At 44.5% G+C, this 9,328-nt stretch overlaps 1 long non-coding RNA gene across 1 annotated transcript; it reads right to left on the minus strand.

The window, feature by feature from the left end:
- Positions 1-4,168: 4,168 nt before the first annotated feature.
- On the minus strand, positions 4,169-8,977 carry LOC129534110 (uncharacterized). Its single transcript, XR_008680537.2, has 3 exons — positions 8,204-8,977; positions 7,379-7,476; positions 4,169-5,144 (listed from the first exon to the last, which is right to left on the minus strand). It is a non-coding gene; the product is annotated as an uncharacterized lncRNA (long non-coding RNA).
- Positions 8,978-9,328: the final 351 nt, after the last annotated feature.

The raw sequence follows: 9,328 nt of genomic DNA on the forward strand, positions 1-9,328 counted from the left end.
GGCAGGAGAATCACTTGAACCCGGGAGGAGAAGATTTCAAGGAGCAGAGATCGCGCCACTGCACTCCAGCCTGGCGACAGGGCGAGACTGTGTCTCAAAAACAAACAAACAAAAAACCAATCTACTCCAAAAATACAATTAAAATAACAGAAAAAGCCTGTCTCTATTTCTGTCAATGTATGTGTATTGCATGTATGTTACAAATAATCCTTTTCCTAATTTAGAACTTATATTTCTACAGGGTGAGGGCTTATGTATAAAACCAATATAAAATAATGAAGAGGAGAGATACCAAATCTTACATCTTTTCCTTGTACAACCTGAAGACGTGCCTCAGACCCAATAATTTTTTATATTGCAATTTTCATTTTAATTCCTTAATTTTGTACTAATTTTCCAAAATGTTTGGTAGATTTCCCTCAATATGCTAAGAGGTCAGCTTAAGAGAATGGGCAGGGGGTCTTGGAAACTCAGATAAGGGCTTTGGCACTTATTTTGGGCAAAGCTAACACTGAGTCACAGGGTTGTTCCAATGAATTATTTTCCCTGTTGCCTCAGATGAGAAAAATTCACTCTGATTTTATTTCTTATTCTTGTGTCTGCTTTCTCATCACAGTTAATATAAAATATGCCAATAAATACTCTATCTAAACAATAAGTCTTCTCATTTCCTTTTTGCGCCACACAGAACTTGCAGAAAATGGGGAAAAGGGGGGGCTACCTTTTCTTAAAGCAGTTTGCCCAGGAAGCCCATGCTGTGTAGTTCACAATTTCAGCCAGGAGGTGGCGGTAGCAACCAACGACAAAATCCTGAGACACTGCCTCTATCAGCTTCTCATTGTCCTGCGGACGCTTCCTGGATCTAATCTGATGCTTATGAAAGTGATTTCCTTCTTTCGAAAACACCAGGCCCAAACAAAAACTAACTTCATCCTGCAGATAAAAACTGTATGTGCCTTACAAGTTGTCAGACTCCTCCAGACCTTCAATAAATATTTTCCCAGCAGCAAAATGCAGCTGCACATTTTAGGAAGCAGAGTGGGCAAATTCCTTCTGCGGAAGCCCAGGAACCATCAGGCCTCCCCCTCAGGGTGGCAGGAGGGTGTGGAAAGGGGGACTAAGCAATCCAAGCTGCTAGACAATCCGAGCTCCAGGGAGGCCAAGCACATTCCCCCAGTTTGTGCAGGAAACAGCAGGGAACTGAAAAAAGGGTTCTGTTGAAATGAGACTGATGTTCCCAAGTCCTGAGTCCTCAAACCGAATCACTTTCCGGCAGCAACACCTGTCTTTAGCATGCAGACATCGGTCTCATAGAGTCTTCTCTGAAAGATGTTTAATGAACATGTCATTACTGTCACTCTTTTTTTTTTTTTTTTTTTTTTTGAGAGTGAGTTTTGCTCTTGTTGCCCAGACTGGAGTGCAATGGAGCGATATCAGCTCACCCCAACTTCTGCCTCCCAGGTTCAAGCGATTCTCCTGCTTCAGCCTCCCGAGTAGCTGGGATTACAGGCATGTGCCACCACGCCTGGCTAACTTTGTATTTTTAGTAGAGATGGGGTTTCTCCATGTTGGTCAGGCTGGTCTCAAACTCCCAACTTCAGGTGATCTGCCTGCCTCGGCCTCCCAAAGTGCTGGGATTACAGGCATGAGCCACTGCGCCCAGCCACTGCCACCTTTTAAACTACAGAAGATGAGTGTGCCTGCTCAGACAATGAAGGACTCTGAGGGATTTGGAGAGCCACAAGGAGTCCAGACCTTAACCTGAGGGCAACAGCACCATTAAAAGTTTCTAAACCAAGGAGGAACAGGCTCCATGAATTTACAATGGCTAAGAAGAAAATAAGCTCCTAGGAAGGCAGGAAGTTGAGTCAATTTTCTATCCATGAATCTCAGCATTAGGTTGTTTTTATTGAACTTCTGATAGTACATCTTGAAGAATGCTAAGGAAAAGTCTAGAAAGGTGCTCTTAGTCTCCTTTCTCTACTGCAGAAGCCCTTTGTGATCTCCAGGGGAAGCAGCCCCCGTTTCCATATGGTCCCAGGGAGACGAACGACGGCAGAACGTTTCATGTGCTGTGGAGGCACCTAGCTTCAGAATGTGAAAAAGTAACCAGAGCTCTCAAACCTGCCTTTCCTCATGTGTTAAATAGGGATAATAGTCCTTACGTCAGGGTTGTTGGGAGAGTGAAATGAGATCACATATGTGAGTCACTGACCTACAGTAAGTGCTTGGTAAACAGTAGTTATCATGGGCGGAGGCCTGACCTGGGAAACGGTCAGCAGGCACAGTAAACTCACCAGCAGATGCTAAAGGGAGCCCCAAGGCTCATCATACCCACCACATGTACACGCATACACACATACACACACACGCACTCATGCACACACACAAGCAGGCACAGAGCGTCCCTCCTACATCTCACACATGCCAGGTCTTCTGGGAGTCACTTCTGTGCTTCAGCCAAGATGCCCTGGAAATTTTCCTTTTCTCACCTGCATGAAAATGCTTTTGAGGCCCCCCACCTCCGCCCGGAGTTTAGCCCCTTCAGACTCTGCACCCCTGGGGGTGGCCCTGACCCACCCACCCCTGGAGCCCACCATTCCAGGGCTCCCCTGATTGTTTACATGGCAATAGAAAGCTTGAGATCAAGCTGAGGTTGCGGCGCATATTTGAACTACAGGGAAGGGAAAGTGTCCTGCTGAGGTTTAGAAGGAAGGTGGGAACTCACAGAAGCCACACAATGAAAAGTCACTGATGATAAATGCCGATTTCACACCCGTTAACCACGGAGAATGCGCTTGCACCAGGCCCAGGTGTCTCTTGACGGAACGGAACGAGGTGTGCCTCTCCCCGCGGTGTGCAGCCTGCCCTGTTCTTGCCCTGCAGTCTCATGGGAACTTGCACTATTTACCAGAGCTAAGTCGGAGTTCATCAGCATTCACCCAGACCTATTCCAAGTGACTTCTCATGCCCAACCAGGCAGGGACAGGATGGCTCAGTCCCCTGCGTAGAAACTTCCAAAGTTCTAAAAGAGTCTTTCAGCAGAAAGGAGTTCAGTGCCAGGCCTAAACTGATTCCTTTAACAAAACCTGTGCAGGCTCTGGCTTACAGGACTTGGTTCCAAAGGTTGGTTTGGAATGTCATTTCCATCAAAACAATGACTCTTAGGGTGGCTGTGTTTCCAGGATTCCCTCAAAAGACAGTTGAGCCCATTCTCATCCTCCCGCAGAGCCGGGAAGCCAGGGAAAGCCTGGCACATTGGGGAGACTGAGTCAAGTTCAAAATGGCCGGAGAATTGATGAGGAGGGCCAGGAATGGAGAGAGAAGAGAGAGAAAGTACACAGAGGCCCATCAGATAATGAAGGACTTTGGAAGCCACTTTAGGAGTCTGGACGTTACCCTGAGATAATGGGGTGCCATGGAAGGATTTTAAGTAGAAGCCCCACTGATCAAAAAGGCTGAAACTCTTCTCCCTTCAAAGTATTGCGACAATAGAAGTAAACTCTGTGGCTGGTCCAGGGCCTGGAGCTGCAGGGGTTCTCGGACAGCATAGGAGAGAGGGAGAGCAACGAGGGCCCTGGGCTCCCTGCCAGGGTGGGCAGGGAGGGGAGCCCCGAAGCTCTTGGTTTCAGCATAGGGAGTGGGAGAGGCCGGAAGGAGAGGCCAATAAGACACTAAATCCCAACTCAGGGAGCTCTTTTTAGGTGGGAGGCTATGTTTAATGCAGGCGTTCCTCAGTTAGGGGATGTCTGCATCCTGCTTTCTTGAAAATGCAGTTTCCTCCAAGCCTAGAAACTACTATCAGTCCAGACAGGATGGCTACACGGCAGTGGTCATACAAAACAAACAAACAAACAAAAAAAGGTGCAAGATGTGCAAGATGGAAAGAATGGATCTATTTTATGTGGGACATTAGTTATCTGTAAACGTTTGACAAACACCAAAGGCTGGTGCCCTTCAGGCCACAGTATATTGATTTCTCTTTATGCCCAGGTATGAACTGCATAAAACTTGAAGCCTGTGGGAAGTAATTTAAGGTTAAAATATTTTTATGATATAATAGTGTTTTTCTAAAAGCAAAGATAGTATAAATAAATACACCTGCACACCAATGATAAGGTTAAAATTGTATATTTAAATATATTAATAAATCAAGCCATAGGGCAAACCGAGAGCAATAAAGGCAACACAGATCCCTAATCATGAGTCAGTCAGCACTGCAGCAAACAGGCAAGGTGCTCGGACTGAAATATTTTCATAAAAGCCATACCAACTTTGCACAAATGAGTTTTCATTCTCTATACAGCACATGTTATAACGCAAGCCTTTTAATTTTCCTCACTTTTCATTTATTTTGCTTTTGCTCTAGACAAATGCCAGGATTAACAAAAAACATTCTTTCTACATTTATTAAAAAACAAAAATATATTCAGAAACCTAGGCTTACAATATTGGAACTTCCCCTCTCAAAAAGCAAGACAGCTTCTTAGCTAAATTGCAAAAACATTGGCAGGCTTCCATGAGATTTCAAAAATTGTTAAATAGCAAGATGGCCCACATATTTTTCCATGAATACATTAAAAACAGATTGATGACTATTGAAACATAAAACATAACTACTACCATATTTTATGGAATCCAAAACTGCCTTGGTGTAAGAGACACTGTTATTTAATGAAGGACTAAGAAAATATAAACACTGACAGAACTCTATCTGTCACAATGTTTTATCACTTAGACTTTTTAAAGCATATTACAAGAGCTCTTTTAGGCCTAATTGAACTTAGAATTTATTCATCATATATCACTCTTCTGCATGTGCAGAAAAGCAAAGACAGGTAAATCACTGGGTTACAGTATGTCTAACACCTCACAGTCAGCCTCTAACTCTTTGGAATCACTCTTTGATTCTGGATCTTTTATATCCATGTCTTCCCAGACACTGTTGAACCTTGAGCCATCAAGAGCTTCCAGGAGGGTTTTGGTGAGGCCGTATTTCTTTGAAAAGTGCCAGACAATTGTCTTCAGGATTTTCATCTAAGCCTCTGACACCCGTCCTCTGAGCTTTGATGGTCACACAAAGGCCACGGCGACCATGTCACACAGCTGCGATGGGAGTATGGGACCCGGAGATTTCAGAGTGGCTGGAGCATGAGAAAGCATTCGTCTTAGAATCGGTGAAATACACTCAAATTTAATTTTTGCTTTTGTGGTCTTCCACTTCCACTTTTCCCCCCACCTCCAAGCAGATACATTTATATACATCTAAGTCCAAAGATAATTGAGGGAAGGAGAAAATTCTGACATCTATAATAAAAAGTAGGAAAAAACACATTTAAAAAAAACATGGCAAACCTATGATTGGGGATTATTGCGTCAGTCTACACTCCAGAATGTCTCCAGCTAGTACACGGTGTAAATTAGCACTGCTGGAAGCTAGGAGTACATGTGGGTTAAGAAGCCTGGGGAGGCTCAGGGCAACAGAAATAACACAGGCGCTGGGGTCAGCCCCAGCTGGGAATGGGTGGCGGCTTTCTCATTTAACCTGCCTGATGATGTCCATGCTACCTAACCTCTCTAAGCTCCAGGCTGCTCATCTATCAAAAGGATGATAATAGTACGTGTCTCACTGGGTTGTGATAAGAAGTAAATCAAGTCACAAATATAAAACACCACCAATAAATGCCAAATATATTTTGGTCCCCCCCTCCGCCCATTTATCCCGTCCTCAATAAACAGCCCCAGACATCACCCAAAAGCTGAAAATAAATCAGAACCACTCAAAAACAAAGAAACAAAATTGAAGCATGCTTTTGTCTGTGTATCACTGAGATTCATGAATGGCAACTAATTCTCTCATATTTTTCCACCAACACAGAAAATAGTTACAGCTCAACATCGGGAGCAACATCTTTGGGTTTTTGACATTCTACTACAAATGGTGATCTTTTAAAGAATAGTATATGAACATGATCCAAGTCTGTTGAGAAGTGAGTTCAGCCACAACCTTTGGCATTCTTGGATGCAGTCAGACTCTTCCACAGCAGTGGCAAGTTCATGCCTGGGCAGACAGTTGGTGAGGACACCGCCCGATCCCAAGCCCAGCTCACTCCCAGTGGCTTCTCTCCCTCCCTTTCTGTGGGCACACCAGCTACAGTATTCTCCTGCCTGCCCCCAAATACAATGCCTCCACGCAGGGCATGCAGATGCAAACCTCTGCCTTCCAGGAAACGTAGCAAACCTTCCTCCTTGGAGTTGGTTCCAGTAAAAGGTGGAGCTCACCCACAGTGGGCAGGAAGCTGAAAACACAATCCCAAACTCAGCAGCGACTTTCTTCTGAGGCCCTGGTAGCTCAGTTAATCATTTCACCTTGGTTTTCCATCTTTCTAATGGGAGTAATAGGCTTTCCTCCTCTACAAGTATGTTTTGAGAATTAAGTGTTTGGGGAATGTGGCTGTTTTGTACGCTCTGGTGGGTGGAACACTGAGAGAATACCAAACACTACTGTGGCGTATTTGTGGTGAACTGACAGCCTGACCCTGTAGTAAACCACATTACTAGGAATCGCTTCCATCACTACTCAAGGCTTTTATAGGTTAAAAAAAAAAATCATGGCCAGGCGCGGTGGCTCACACCTGTAATCCCAGCACTTTGGGAGGCCAAGGCGGGCGGATCACCTGAGGTCAGGAGTTCGAGACCAGCCTGGTCAACACGGTGAAACCCCGTCTCTACCAAAAATACAAAAATTAGCTGGGCGTGGTGGCAGGCACCTGTAATCCCAGCTACTCAGGAAGCTGAGGTAGGAGAATTGCTTGAACCTGGGAGGTGGAGGTTGCAGTGAGCCGAGATCACGCCACTACACTCCAGCCTGGGCAACAAGAGCAAAACTCCATCTCAGAAAAAAAAAAAAAAAAAAGAAATCATGTAGTAGATGATTCTGTCTCTCTTTACCTCTCTCTTTATCTCTCTCCCCACCCTTTTCTCTCTCCATCTCCTTTCTTTCTCTCCCTCCCTTTCTCCTCTCCTCTTTCCCCATCTCTCCCTTCCTCTTTCTGTCTCTCCCTTTCTTTCTCCCCCTTCTCTTTCTCTTTCCCTCTCTCTCTCCTGTTTTTGGTCTGTGCAGGTTCATGTCTCCTCTGCTGTGGTAACAGCACTCCTTTCCTCTGGGCTTTTGCAACACTCTCCCCCACAATACCTCCTCCAGTCCCTCTCCTATTTGGGGACCCCAGGCAAAGACCCAGGACTCAGACCTCCCTAGTTATAACATCCCACCTGCCTCAGCCTGGGTTTCCCCCAGGGCAGAGCCTCACCAGCAGGTCGCTTATTAGAAAGAGGGCAAAGGGAGCAGGGGCGAGGCAAGAAGCAAAAGTCAATAGACCTGTGAGTTAATAAGTCGGCTGCCAAGGTGGATGTCTGGGGGAAGATCTTGCCAGGGTTGTCCAAGCAACCTACAGCGTGCACCTTAGAACTGTCTGCCTGAGGGAAAAAAGGCAGGAACATTTAGCCATCGGCTCCTTCCCCTAGCCCCTCTGCTCCTTATTTCCAGGTAAAGCACATATGAGTATTGGGTGGGTCGTGCCCGTGTCCCCCACCACAGTTTAGGAGAACTGCAGTAGGAGGCAGCCCAAGTCAAGGTGAGCCACTCAGGATGTGACTGACGCCATGGCCAAGATGAGAGATAGTTCTGAGAAAATGCAAGACATGTACAAAAGCTGTCCAGTGCACCATTCCTGGGTATTCTCCCAACAAAGGCACTTCTTAGAAAGCTGTTTTAACCTTATGACACTTTTAAAATTATAGCATTTCAGAATCCAGGAAACTTGATATAGCTCAGGGAGAGTCCCAGTGCACATTAACGTATTACATTCTCTTAAAAGTTCTGCAACTTCTTTATCTCAAACGCTTGTTCCCCATGGTTAATCATCAACCAGAAACAGACACTGGGTAATGCTGCAGGAAAGCTTCCATAGAAAGCAGCAGGTAAGCAAATTTCCTTCAGATACTTTTGTGCAATTGATTCAAAGAGGAGGGTCGGGAATGCCGTTTCTCAGAGGAGTAAAGCTCATTCACGCAGAAACAACCTGATACCATCAACAAGAATGTCTATATATTGAAGGTCAAGAATAATGAGAAAACTCAGTGATAATATACACCCTGTTTGTGAGGCAGTCATCACATTATGGAACATTCAGGCAGTCCTCACCTTGCATAGTTCCCAAACGCACGAATTTTCATTGCCCCGTGGCAACTGAGGTTAAATAACACCAGCCCCCTAACAACATGGTTCCAATTTCAGTCACCATTAACTGTGAGTGATTGCATGGGGGACAACCTCTGCTGCTTGCTCTGCAGTCCACAGACCACCGCATAATAACAGATGTGCATCATGATCAGTGATTAACCTCATCACATCATTCAGTCCTTCCGTGTTATCAGTTCCCACAAAGACAGCAAAGCGTGTGGTCGTGCTGCTTCCTTGGCTCCCAGTGACAAACCCACGTGACATTTCACAGAAATGAATACTCAAGAGAGGTGGGTAGCCAACGAAGATGAAAGTATAGCAAAGAAACAAAAAGTGAGAATGCAGGAGGTGAAAGTTGACTCAGACGTAAACGAGTTTAGAGAAGAAAGAGCTGATGGTGGGAAAGTTGATGCTGTTGTCTTTTGAGAGATTCTGGATGTGTCTTTTGAGGGACTCAGGATGAAGATGCTGGCAAAAATTTCATATTAAAGAAACTCTTGGAGATATTTCACAGCACTGAAAGTGTGCAGGACAAAATGTAGGAAGCCTATCCAAATATAGAAAGGAATGTGACAATTTGCCAAGGCATAGAAAAGATGCCTGGTCCATACTGTAAGTTTCACAATGACAAGGTGGCAAAGCCCTGTTCAATTTACTCTCCATAAGTCTTTTACGAAGAAATAAAACACTATTTCTCAATGTTTCTCATTTTTTAAATTATGACAGGCTAAATAAGTATTCAATTTGCTATTTTTAAATGTTCTTATACATTTACGACCAGTAGTAAAACAGTTCTTAACACTTTAAAAATTTTTTGAAGATTATGAAACAATCATAATTTTCCTTGTTGCTTCCTAAAATTGCTTCACAGTTTCAACCTGCACAATCATTTCTACAGTCCCACACTTTTGTGCAAAGCAAAGACTTTACAATGCTGTGATGTCGTAAAGAAAATTCCCATTGTCCTACTCTGAATCATTTGACAAATGCAACTGAAGCCACCACGATGGAGTTGTGCAATACCAAGGTTACATGAATCTTTCTCTCACATAGTTTGCAGTTGAGAAAGAGGGATGGCAAGTCAAC

The sequence above is a fragment of the Gorilla gorilla genome, chromosome 5 (genome assembly GCF_029281585.2).
Source record: "Gorilla gorilla gorilla isolate KB3781 chromosome 5, NHGRI_mGorGor1-v2.1_pri, whole genome shotgun sequence".
NCBI classification, from domain to species: Eukaryota; Metazoa; Chordata; class Mammalia; order Primates; family Hominidae; genus Gorilla; species Gorilla gorilla.